Here is a 13,034-nt window from a genome sequence, read left to right on the forward strand (position 1 = left end):
CTCACTGATGGTGGCATCAGGGCTTTGACATCCCCAGTTCTTATATCCTTACATAATCCATTGAGTGTAAGAAATAGTCTTCTGGTAGCTCCTGCACACATTCTGAAGGCCACTCTTTCTTGCATTGTCCTATACTCAGTGATAAACTGTGTTGCAGGGTCCTCAAAACTACCCCCAGATTCACTTATTCTCTATAAGAACTCAAGGGATTCAGCACACAGGCTTACCTGCAGCTGTGAATTATCATAACAAAAGATGTAAAGCAAAATCAGCAAAGAGAACAGGCTCACAGAGCAAAGTCTATAGATCGCTGGCACAAGCTTCCAGGAATCCCCTCCCACTGCAGTCGTCCAAGGGTGGGTGCCAGCTTTTGCATCCTATGGTAACAGCATTGTGAAATGTAGATCAGGGAAGCTCATTAGAAAAGCAGCACCCGAGGTCTTTGCTGAGGTCTGGTTGCCTAGGTACTTTCTGCCTATCATGTACCCAAATCCAAAACTCTAAGGAAGAAAGCAAGTGTTCATCATAGACTGTTCTTTGTGCAAAGAGTTTTATTACAGTGTGCCACTCTTCTTAGTTAGTGAATGCTGGAAACTCTCACAAAATCCAAGTTTCCAGAGAGCAGTCAAAGGACAACCTTATAAGCAGATCTTTCTAAGGACAGCAGTCTCAGGCCTCCTACATCCTTTTCTGCACACGTAACCACCCTTGACCTAGTCAAAGATTAAGTCCAAAGGGCGATATAGAGAATGTTAATTTCGTTAAGCAAATCAGGATCACTAAGCTGTTTCCTTGTGTTTTGGACTTTGGCTCGACAAATCCCATTTAAGATTGCGCAGAAGAGACCCCCTGCCCTCCTTGTTGACCTGTTAACAACAGAAGGCTGAAAACAGAGCACAGGCTAACATACCGTTGCCATGACTACCTGTGTGGCAAACATCTTAATGGCATTTCGCTGAGATGCTTCAGGTATTGGGCTTTGGAAAAGGGGTGGCTAAATAGAACTAAAGACCTTGTGGCACTCAGCGCCCAGTGGTGCACGAAAAATCCAGTTAATGCCCTCAGTGATAGCCATTCGTTTTTTACCAAGGGTAGTAGAAGACGAAATGGGTTCATGCTACCATGAGTTGGTTTGGATACTCACAGAAAGAATGGTCCCTTCAGGCATTATTCAACTTCCACAGCTCCTGCTCACTCTCAGCCACTGTGCTGTGTCTCTGCCACCATGACACGCAACAGCTTTCACCAAGTGAGTGAAGTCCATTGCTAAATTCGATGGTTGCTTCTGACTGGTTAGTTCCCTCGAGGCCTCAGTAACATTTGACATTAATACTGATGCCCTTTGTTAAGCTCTCTACGGCTGTGCTTCTCACACTTTGATCACAGGATCTGTTTATCCTTACATTGTTGAAAACCACCCCACCAAAAAAACCATTTTGCTTATAAACATTGATATTTATTAGAAATTAAAATGGAGAAATTTCATGATGTTGTTTCTCCGGTTTGTTGCAATATCACCTTTCCAGTAGCCTCCAGAAACCTCCATTCTGCATTCATGTGCTCATGAGAACGAAATCAACAAATAACACCTTAGTATCCATATAGAGATATTTTGGCTCGTGTGGACCTCCTGCAAGGGTCATGGGAGGCCCGAGAGTTTGTGGACCTCACTTTGAGAATCACTCTTCTACACAATTCCTGTGGCTGTTTTTAACACCATGGGCTTCTGTCTTCCTCCCACCTTCCTAGCTCCTGCTTCTTGTTAGGTTTCCAAGGGAAGGTGAGGGTTAAAGACACACATAGAGCGAGAGGGCGGCTCAACAGCAAATGCAGGTATTTATGTCCAGGTAAACCTGCCAAGGTGGAGGACCAGCTTAATGCCAGTGCCCACCACTGCTTACAGGCTGGGATACTTGTAGGTATGGCGGGGAGGGGTCTGGGCAGTATGGCGTGCTGCCAGGGAAGATGTTGATAAGACGTTCCCACAATGAGGCAGTTGGGGCCTTGTTCCCGCAGAATGTAATAATGATGTTCCTTGGACTTTTTCTCAGCAGAATGTGTTAAAGTCAGGCGGTTGGGCAGGCAGGTTCTCATGGCCCGAACCCTCGTGGAATGTTTCACTTTGACCAAGGTCTGCATATTGGCAGGGAGCTTACAAAATGGTGCATTTTGGATTAACAGGTCTCAGTCTTGGGCTCCTCGTTGTCTGACAGATCCTAAATCTTGGCCCCTGCTGTTCCAGGTTCTCTTCTCATCATGCATGTTCTCTGGGTAATTTCATTCACTCCTAAGGCTTAAAACATCATCTCTCTGCTGAAGGCTTCTAAATCTCTTTCCCTAGCTCGGAGCCCTTTTCTGAGATTCAGATCCATGTGTAGTTTGATCTGGGGGGCACTGGTACTTTTGTATTCCACAGGTATCTTTGGCAACTATCTACTTCTTTCTATCTTCAGGGCTATTCTTTCAGGGTCATTCTAGCAGTCCCTAGCAGAGTTTACTGTCCTTGTCCCCGCCTGCTTTTGGTCCATTCTCCATCATTGTAGAGAGATATATTTAATCAAATCTTCTCATTCATGATTAGGTCATGTCAGTGCCTTTCCATTAGTCTTTGGATAAAGGCTAAGCATTTTAAAATGCTTAATGGCTTTTTGTGATATGACTCTTACCTAAAACTCTCCAGCTTGTGTTTTGCAGTTTGTCCCTTCTCTTGAACTTCATCTTTCAGTCACACTGAACTTTCAGGCTCTCCTAATGGCTATGTGTTCTCATCCTCTGGGCATTTACCTCTGCTGTTCCAGGAAATGGTCTTCAACATCTTCAGATACCTAGAAGGTTTGCCCCTCAGTGGGAAGAAAGCTTCCAACTCCCAGCGGTTCCAGCAGAAGTCCTGGGGCTGGAGAGCTGTTCCTGAGTTGCCTGTGATCACATACCACACCTGATGGCATCACTGTATCCAGGCTCCAGGTGCATAGAATGTTGTGAGGTCATGACTGCCAGCATTATGACCAGTCTTGGAACTAGGATTGGGGTGGGGTTCATCCCACCCAGACCACAGAGACTGAAAATAAGAAAGGGGTGAGGCCTAAGGGACAATCAGGATGTTTTTCAGAGAGAAGTGTGGATGCTGGACAGGAAGAACCACAGATGCCAGATACGGGTACTGTTGTAACTCTGTTCTCCATGAAAAGTAATTTGCTTTTGCTTGATACTAATCTTTTTGCCCTCATACTCTTGCACGTGGAGTTTATCTATCCACCTCCAACAGACACTCACACACCTCCCAGTCATTTCTTATCCTTCAAAACCAGCTCAGACATGTGCTTTTCCAGAGAAAGGATTGACGTTCTTCCCTCCCAGGCTGACTTTCCATATGCAAAGTACACATGTAGACACTGTAATGCATTACACACAGCATTTGATTTGTGGGTCTGTCTTCTCCACCACATGAGCTGACCAGAAATCATGCCATCTACATTTCCACATCCTCAACAAGTAGTTAAGACCTGGCACAGAGGAAGTAGTGCTTGATTAGGTTTGGGGAATAAGGGATATAGTTTTTTTGTTGTTTGTTTGTTTTTCGAGATGGTGTCTCACTCTTGTTTCCCAGGCTGGAGTGCAATGGCGCGATTTCAGCTCACCGCAACCTCCTGGGTTCAAGCGATTCTCCCAGTTTCCTCCAAGGCCCTTGTGTAAACTGTTCTTATTGAGACTTTGGGTTGGAGATTTCTAAGGCTTGTGGGATAATAAATCTTCTATTTTTTTTCTTGAGTTCCTCTTTATAGGTTTTATTCCACAGACATTTCCTGAAACATTACTAATTAAAACAACGATGAGGCCTGCTTTGGGTACTTAACAGGACTGTCTACTAGGGGACACAAGAGAAGGACATGACAGAGCCTGTGACTTTTACCAGCCATCAGTTCAAAGGGAAACTTGCAAATAGCCTGCAGCTGGTTGAAGGATCAGGAAGGAAATGGTTCATCTGAGCACAGCCTCTGGAGCCTGAGTTCAAATCCTAACTCACCCCTTGTTAGTTTTGTGCCAGTGGGCAAACTTCTTAACCTCATATGACTCAGTAGATGCAAAGTACTTAACTCATGCTTGATGTATAGTTAGCAGTTAATGGTTAAGATTAATTTAATTACCTATTTGTGATTATTCCAAACTCATTTATCTCTTCTTTTTCTAAACTCTGACAATAGTTAAAACTGTATAAAGCACTTTTAGCAGTGCATAATGCATTTTCATTTATGCATCAGTATTTATTGTGAGCATATGTCTTCTCTTCCCAACTAAATTATTTGTTTCCCGGGATAATACTGTGTCTTCCACTTTGGATATGTATTGGCTGTGTCATACGTGTAACAGCGGCCTTTACATAATTAGTTCTGATAGAAATGATACTTACATCTGTTTTTTTCTGTACCATAAGTTAAACATAATATAACAGTAATATAATACCATGAAAAAGACGGCAGGAGTGACAGTTAAGCTCCCGAGCTGACACTGTTTCAACTCTTAAGAAGCACCCATTAATACATCAACAAGTGTTATGGCCATTTTTAAACAGTCTTAATTTCCTTAAGGTAGTTGCGTTAATCTTCTGGCACTGCCATAAAATACCATAGGCTGGGTGGCTTAAATTTTATTTTCTCACTATTCTGGAGACTGGAAGCCCAAGAGCAAAGTGCCTGCTGATTAGTTCCAGGGCTTTCTTCCCAGCTTGCAGACAACCACCTTCTCACAGTGTCTTCACGTGGCAGAGAGAAATAGCGAGCGTTCTGCTATCTCTCCTTATAAGGATCCTATCAGACTACCACCTACTTTAACCTTAATTACTTCCTTACTCCAACCTCAGACAGATTGGATGTTAGGGCTTCAACATACGAATTTTGGGGGACATAGTTCAGTCCATAGCAGAGGTCTTCCCAGAAGAAAAAAGCAACATGATTGTTCTATCTCTCTAGTTTTTGTAAATCAGTCCATACAAGAAACTGGCTTCCCCAAGTTATCCTGGATGACTTGTATTTTACCTTTTTAACAAACAAATTAAATTACCATATTGATGAGGAGTCAATGCCTAGATCAGGGCTGTAAACTCACCCTGGGTCCTGGTATTCAAATGTATCATGGGGATTCTGTCTCCATCTCCAGTGCTGCTTTCCCCAATGTCGGCCTTGTTCTCACACAGTTCCCTGAAGGGGTGACAGGAAGGCCAGGCAGGGGACACAAATGAGGCAAGCAGTCTGGGCATGGGCAGGAGGGAATGGTGGGGACTGCAGTGAACCTTAGGACAGAGGCCCCATGTAAAGGGCTCAGCAGCCACTGAGGGCCATCTGACTGGTGCCAGGAAAAACGTATGTCCCACTTTCCAGATCTTTTTATATTTTCAAAGAAAAGCTAGAGAGCTGGATTTTTAAAAGATTGACAACTAATTAGATGTTAAAAATTGTGTTAGATTAAAAGAAAAATGTCATCTAGCAGGGGATCTATTTTGGATCTCTAGCCTAAGCTTTTGGAGGAAATTGGTAAAACTGCCAAGATCACATTGGTGGGGGGTTAACTTATGTCTGATTTTTTCATTGCTACTGAGCTTATTACTGAGGACCCAGTGTCATAAAGTATTTCTATTAGATCATTCATGGCACTGGGTTCAGACAGTCTAATCTTACAATGCTAAAAAAAAAAAAAGAGTCAATTCCAACAGTAACTTTTTTCTCCAGAATAATTGCTTAAATATCTGGTACACTCTGAGGGCACTCTTGGTTTCTCTTTTTTAACAAGATTACTGAGTTGAATAAGTCAGATTATGTTATTATTTTACTATTTTGTTTGGGTTTTGGAATGAACAATTGTTAATTTTTTTCTGCTTAGCATTCCTTTGCCCTTCCTGTCCTAAAAGTATCTAAGAATGCTATGGAAAAACACCACCTGTCCCCTACCTTCCAGCTTTGTACTTCAGAAAAACTGACCTTTTTTTAGGCCTCAGTAGTGGGCCTCCTGGCATAGGCTGGGCTACTCAATATATTCTCCTCCTAGGCCACAGTGATAGGGTTAGGGATGACACATGACCCACTAGAGACAATGACATGCAGCATGGCTTATTCCTTCTTCTACTGTGACTTGTGGAAAAGGAACCCTAACCAGTTCTTGATGGACTGAACAACGTTTAGGAGATGGTGTTCTTGTCACCATGTGGAGCTTAAGCAAAAAGCCACACCATGGAAAGCAGGACTGAGAAATGAATGAAAAAGCATGTTGGTGCCATTGGTTGCACCTGAATCCATCTGAGCCTGAAGCCAGTCTACTCCTAGTGACTGCATGTTTTATAGAATTCTTTTAAAAGAATCCTTACTGATATACATAATGGCCAAAGAAGAGGAAGATCAGTCTCAATTAGTGAGAAGTCCAAAGCAAATGGACTCTGTGGATGGTCCCATCAAAATGAAGTCAAAGGTTAAGGGCACATTTAAATTGTCTCATGGTGTGTTTTTGGTGGGTGGATAGACTATAAAATCCCACTTAGCACAGAGAAAACAAATTGAACCTCAGAGGACTTATGTGGTTTCTCTCAGTACCTACAGTGGGCTCATGCAGGCCTGGGGCTCCAGCTCAGGTGTCTCAGCTTCTCAGGGCATCAGCTGCCTCCTATTCATGTAGTGACAGAGCTACTAGGATTGCTCAGTGAACATCCATATACCAGCTCCTAGATTCAACAGTTAATATTTTATAATGTTTGCTCATCACGTATCTATCCATCTGGTCCACTGTCCACCCTTTAATCCATCTTATTTCATGTTTTAATTGGAGGTCATCTTACTTGATGCACAGATTTTTATTCATTTGGCAAATATATAAGACCTCCCTCTAGGCACTTGGGATGCAACAGTGAGCTAAATAGCAAAACGTTTCCTCTCAGGAAGCTGGACATTTTGGGGGGATTGATGATTGATAGAAGAGTAACAAAAAGTATACATAGGACATTTTTAGGTAGCAATAAATGTTTTTAAGGAAACAGAATAGGATGAAATGACTGAATCTCTAAGACACATTCCAGCTAGGAAAACAAAAAACACTCTAGGTATTTTAACAGAGGGATTTAATACAGGGATTATTTACCCAGGTGTAGAAAAGCTTAAAAAAAGCTTAATATTTCTTGAGAAAAGAACGCAGAGTTTAAGAGTTGCAAGAAACTGTTACCACTCCTATGGTTGGAGGGACAGAGGGAAGAGGTGATATTGCTAGTGCGCAAGTACGGGGACTGTTTGGTGGAAGTTAGAACCATAGTCGTAGCTGTCCTGGATGATGTTGCTGGAGGATATGAGAAGATGGTAAGGGGAGCTCTCAAGGAGTTGGAACCACATAGGAGACAAAGCCATTAGCAGAAAATGCTGCAAGAAGCAGGAAGAAAGACACATATTCGAGTTCTTCCTTCTTCTTCTCCTCCAACCTCGCACCAGTGCCTCCAAATTGGCTGAACCTGCTGAAAGCCGGTGGGAGAGAGCCTGGGAAATGTATTTCAGAGGCATACACAACAGAGGAAGGTGTCTGGGGCCCAGGACAAACCGGCAGTTGACAGCCGCGTAGGGGCTTTTCAGAAACAAGTCTTGTCAGAAATGTGACTTTTTCTGGGGAAAATTGGACTAGAAGCAAGAACAAGAAGAACTGTTTTCTGGGAATTCCCTCTATGGGAAAGTCATGGTGGTATCGACTGTAGATTGGCAGATGACAGAGGGCCTCTTTGAGGGGGTGCCAGATGGCTGAGGATGCCTGACCAGGGGCTGACATCTCTGCACACATCCTGGTGGAGAGGTTTCCAGGCTGAGCAAGGAGCCAGTAACAGCCATGAAGACAGCACGGAGGAAGGTGTGTCAAAAAATCAGAAACCGATATTTCAGACAAGCCTGGTTAGAAAAGTATGAGGAACCTTTGGCCCTTTCCTTCACCCTAAGCAGTGACATCAACACCATCACCCCGGATGAATATCAGTTTACTTACCGAGGCTCCTTCAAGCTCTTGGCAGGCAAGACCATGGACCCAAGAGGGTATGTAACTGTGTATTGTCAGCGACTCCGCATGGCTACATTTCGGTATTTAATGAGGCATTGATCTTGCTGGAGATTTTTGAAAGTCTGGCCAGCTGGCCCATTGGAAGGAGACCTGAGCTTGGTTCTCTGTGCTTGAGTCGTTGGCTGTCTATGCTACAGGAACTGCCTCAGCTGTGGAAATGCCATGAATCCTCTTCCCCGTTGGCCATGCAGCAGGTAATTAGCTTTATAGAGATGTGGGGAGGATATGGCAGGCCTTCAGGTCTGCGGGTTGTATCAGGGGCCCTGTCACACTGCCGGAGTGTTTGCATTCAGGGCTTCCTCAATCCTGACAGAGGCACATTTCCAGGGATGATGTATGTGTTTCAAGCACAGCTACAAATGAGGCAGTTAAGTCCATGGAAGCACTGTGGGCCACAGTCTCCTGCCAGGGTTCCCAAGACCCTGGGAGTGGCTTCCTTCCAATGGGCCATTAGCTTTCTCCCGAAGCTCTTTGAGGCTTCTCTGGAGCCAGCTTCTCTTGGCACCGCCGGGCTGGAGGAAGCTTCTCCCATAGCGCTTGTCTGGCAAGCCTCACAGATTCACTCTGTCTTTCTCTGAACCTCTATGCTTGATTCTCTCTGTAGCTCATAACCAGGCCAGTAATGAGATGCCCTGTTGAGCTGGGCCTCATTAAGACTTTCTTCTTCTCTCTTCCCAGGACATACTTTATTCAGCTGGGTGCTGAAAAAGAATCTTGGAAATTAGGAAACTGAATGAGGCCTCATTTCACACTCAGAATGTGGGTTGCAATAGTCACTTCCTCTGCTGCTGGGAAAGAAAGAATTATACTACCTTTTGAATTTTGGATTAAGGAGAGAGGTGTTGGCTTGTCAAACTACCATGTATTCCTCAAGACATATTTTTGTGGCTTTATAAAATTCAATATATATTTCTAAATTCAAATATATTTTGTTGCAATCTGGCCCTTGGACAAACTGAGGCCCTAGCAACTGATGTGTATGGCTTTCCATAGAACCTTTCAGATAAAATTTACACAGCATTTTACTGCAGCTATTTCACACAAAGCAGAGGATTTTGCCACAAAACTGAAAGAAAAAAGAAACTGCATTCTTAAATTTTTTATAAATCAAAAGGTATAAAAATATCTACCTAAACGATAAAGGAGAGGAGAAACCCCACCCGTGATGGGAAGAAAGCCTATTTCAGTTTTGCTTTTACTTCAAGTTCTTTTTTCCATATCTGGAAAGCAATCGGAATTTTAATCTTGCCTTGGGTTCCTCCTGGATTTGGGGAGAAGATAAAACCTGAAAATCTCTAATCTGCATGTGTTCAGCTGCGTATCTTCCGGATACGGAAGGATCACACTGCACAGAGTGCTGGACTTGCAGGAGCCCCGCTTCTCAACCTCCATCGCTTTATGAATGAATTCACCAGAAAGGTAACTGGCCACTTGTACAAGGGGAAATAAACCAACTAAACGTGACATTGGATTTTTCCCAGATTCTTTATTAATGGTGCTTCTGCATCGCTTTACCTTTTCAAGTATAAGTTACAGCGGATAATTCTTCTGAGAATGATCTCCTAAGGCATGTCTTCCTCTTTGCATTTTTATCTGGATCCTGTCCTGTCTATAGGGTCACATTTTTTATTAGGAATGTTGCTGAAGATCCCCTCAAAATGACAAATATGTGTGACATAATTATATATGCTTTATGTATTTTACATATACACGTGTACACTTGTGTAAGGAATTATTAGTTTTGGTTAAATAGTATTTTATATATGCTGCTTCATATAACACATTGCAAATGCTTCCCGTGAGATTACATTATCTTCAAGTCATGGTTCTGATGGAGATTTAATATCCTATTTATAGCATGTCTGAACCACATTTATTTAATCATTTTAATGATGGATATTCAGGTTGCTTTCAAAGGCTTCTTGCTGTCATAAATAATGGTTACCATGAACATCTTGGCACATATATCTCTTTCCAAAATGTTTGATTATTTCCATAGAATAAGTTCTTAGATGATGAATTAGAAATATACACTTTAAAAAGTGTATCCTGATTTCTTTATGCAGTCCCTTATTAATTACCATTTAATGCTAATTATTAATAAAGACAATAGCAAGGGGATATTTATGATTTAAACATGCCAGTAACTCTTCTAAGTGCTTTAGCATAGGAGTTCATATGATGCTTACAATCACCCAGCAAGGCTGAATCTATTATCATCCCGTGTCCTATGTGAGAAACCTTGAATCACAAGAAGACGAAGCAGCTTGCCCAGGATTGTTCCGCTTATAAATATCAGATTCCAATTCAGGAACATGGCTACAGCATATTTGCTGTTTATTTGGTTTGATGTTATAAGTGATACTGCAGTTAATATGCTTGAGTTTCAATCTTTAGGCACCCTCAGTAGCATCTATGAGGCATGACTTTTAATTTTTATAGAATGGAAGATTATAGAAGTGTAAATGTTCTCCCACAGCATTATTCACATTTTAACGGAAATGATGGAGATATCTGAATGTCTCCTTAACAGGTTTCCCAAGTAGATGCAACATAAAGGGATGATGGAAATAAGCAAGAAGTTCTCAAGTATCAGCATGCCACATTCCACAGGCGGGATGTCAAAAATAGTTTTGGGTGATGGGCAGCTTACTGTGCATAAGGTTTGCAAACAAACGATATTGATACCTGTTTTTCTTTCCTTTAAGAAAAGGAAGAATCAACACTTTCAGAGATGGAGCCTGTTGAGCCACAGTACCAACTAGTCGATGCTGAATCCGACTTCTCCCTTTCTACATTGCCTGAGAGAAGTCACTGGGGAATACTCTGTACACGGATTTTCACTGTTGGGGAAAACAGGTTTTGGAAGTGATGGGTAGACCTCGGTTTGTATGCATTGCGTTAATTACTATTTCTTTGCTTTTCCTTTTTTTGTGCGGTTGCAGAGAGTCAAGGGATTGGATTGTGGATTGCATTGGTGGTTTTCCTCAGTTTCCTCATCTTCTCCACAAGTTTCTACACATCAAATGCAGAGCAGCCCTTCTTCAAAGGACCTCCTACAGAAGCTGCTAAGGAACTCAGTCTGTAGCTCTGCGTGGAGCCATGTGTAAACACTGAACCGAGGCCTGCCACCTCCTACTACCTAAGGGCCCATTTTCATCTGATATCATCCCCCAGAAACAAACTCATGCTGACTTCCATGTTTTTTTTAGATTAGATACATGGAGAATTTTCCTTTCCCTTAGAATTAAAATCCTGCATTCTAATTTTCAGTAAGCTTTTTTATTTCTGAATAATTTTAAATTTAAAGAGAAGTTGCAAAGATAGTATAGAATGTTCCCTTATACCTGTTTTTATTTAGAGTGATGTTCCCAGGAGAAATGATAATGCAGCAATGGACAAGAACAGGAACAAGAGACAGTCTTACCATCTTCTTACAATTTATAGATGGGACAGTGGAAAGAGAAGCCACATCGGGGTTGGGCATGCAGAGACCTGGTCCTAAATCTGTGTGACTTTTGCGAAGTCCTTTTGCCTCACAGAGCTCTAGGTTCTTATCTGTCAAACAGGAACCAGACCATCAGATCCGTAGAGATCCAGCCAATGAAGGAGACTTCGAAAACTACACATTGCCATGTCAATGTGAGGTTGCTGGATGGTTATGACAAGAAATCACATTAAATTCACTGGGGTAACATTGTTCATGAAACAGGATAATGTGTTTCAGTGATGAACCACCCATGGCCTTACTACAGACATATTTCCACTTTGAAAAGGTGTGTGAGTGTACGTGTCTGTGTGTGAGGCAGAGATTAGAAAGTATAAGTGTGTGCGTTTTCATTTTACACATCTTACATTTTCCTTTAATCTGTTTGAAAGCCTGTTTTGTTTGTGGCTTCCATTCCTGGAAGTCCCATGAGTTGTTAGTGGTGAAGATGGAACAGATGTGTCCAACCCGGGGGACTCCTGCCCTCAGGGACTGAGCAGCTGCAAACCTCTCTCTCATCTGATTCCACTGTTTCTTCCACATGTACACATCATGAGAAACATTGTTCAATCATATCTTCCCTTAAATCAACTCATATGCTTATTTACATGAATTTACCTAAAACAGAAACTTGATATCACTTCTGTAAATGAAAAAATTAAACTTTCTGGCTTTAAATAAAGGATAACAATAATAATCATGCCAAAATTACCTCTCCAGTGTTATGAAGTTCAAGTTAGGGGTGAAGATTCCTGAAGGCCCTGGTCCTAGGTCGTAGTTGTTCCTGATTAAAGGGGAGACGGACAAGTGTTCAAAAGGGTCAAAGACATAGTCCCCTCAGTTGAGACTTCCTTCTGAAATTAATCAGAAAGTTTAAAAGAGAGTTCTTCCTCATTTTGTTAATTACTTTCACATATTAATATATATTAACATTTTATATGGTAATATGTTTTTGACATTCCCCTCTAAAATGTTCTCATGGGCTGGCGGTGGTTTCTTATATTATGGGAGCCCTACTCTTTACTGAATTTTGTCCTTCTGTCATAGGGTAAAACTTTTTCGTCTCTACAGAACTCTCTCCAGGTGCACACCCATAGATTGGTTTGCTGGTGGAATCCTAGCAAATCAGAAATGAAGGAACCTCAGAAATTGTTTTCATCAAACACCTCATATGCAGAAGGCAAAACGAAGGTTCAGAGCAGAAATGATTTGTCCAAGGATGCAACACTCATCTGCAGCAGAGGGAAGCTGAGCTCTGCAGACCCACCTAACACTGAAGAGGCAGCCCTCTAGGACAAGGCTTCATAAAAAAGTGACTTTATGAGTTGGCTCCATAAAAAAAGATACAGATTAAGAAATTGTTTAAACAGTGATCTCTATATAATTACTCTTTTATTTAAAAGTATGGGCTGGGAGCGGTGGCTGACGCCTGTAATCCCAGCACTTTGGGAGGCCGAGGTGAGCAGATAACCTGAGG

The sequence above is a fragment of the Pan troglodytes genome, chromosome 10 (genome assembly GCF_028858775.2).
Source record: "Pan troglodytes isolate AG18354 chromosome 10, NHGRI_mPanTro3-v2.0_pri, whole genome shotgun sequence".
Taxonomy (NCBI): Eukaryota; Metazoa; Chordata; class Mammalia; order Primates; family Hominidae; genus Pan; species Pan troglodytes.